The following is a 914-nucleotide window of genomic DNA, read 5'->3' on the forward strand; positions in this document are numbered from 1 at the left end:
AGAGGGATTAGTCCAGGCCACAGTGTAGGGAGGGGAATGAAGGCAGAGTCCAGCAGATCCCTCAGTTCAAAGAGACAGAGCAGAGAGTCCTTGGAAACCCTGATGGCTGGAGCCCATAGGACAGAGTAGTAGAGAGGAGACTGATGCCCAGAGGACCCTGGGAAAACAGGCAGAGGGTCCTCCTTGAACAGTCAGCGGAGTATCAATCAGAGCATGCGTGTGAGAAAACTGCTGGAGACCAGGGAAAGAGCCATCTGAAAGGGTTATAGGGAACAATGCCTAGCATTCACACAGGGTGGGGAATAGAGGCTAATCTAACCAGCAAGACTGGAAACCCTCATAATTCACAGGTCATGGGCTAGAGGACTCAGCAGTGGGGGATAATTAGACTCAGAACAAACACTTCCTTGGAACTGCCAAACAAGTTATAAAACCAAGACCTGAAAGGATCAAACTGTTTCTAAGAAAATTAGATGCATCACAGAACAAGGATCCAGGAGATTCATAGGAAAATAAAAATATCCGGCAACCAGTAAGATAAAATACACAATGTCTAGGATCCAACCAAAGATTATCAGAAATGTCCTTGCAGGCAAATGTGACCCATAATAAGGAGAATCATCAATTAATCAAGACTGACTTAGAACTGACCCTGATAAATTATCAGAGGTCATTAACGGTTATTAGCATGACTGCATTCTGTATGTTCAAAAAGTTAAATGGAGACACTGAAGATATAAAAAGGACCCTCACACCCCCCCAGGCAGCTACAATGACCTAGCTGAAAAATACAACTAGTGTGATTAACAGCACATGAGGCATTGCAGAAGAAAATATTAGTCAACTTGAAGGCACAGCAATAGAAACTACTGGAAAATGAAACAAAATGGGGCATGCAACTCTTGATCCTGGGA

Source organism: Neovison vison, chromosome X (assembly GCF_020171115.1).
Source record: "Neovison vison isolate M4711 chromosome X, ASM_NN_V1, whole genome shotgun sequence".
NCBI classification, from domain to species: Eukaryota; Metazoa; Chordata; class Mammalia; order Carnivora; family Mustelidae; genus Neogale; species Neogale vison.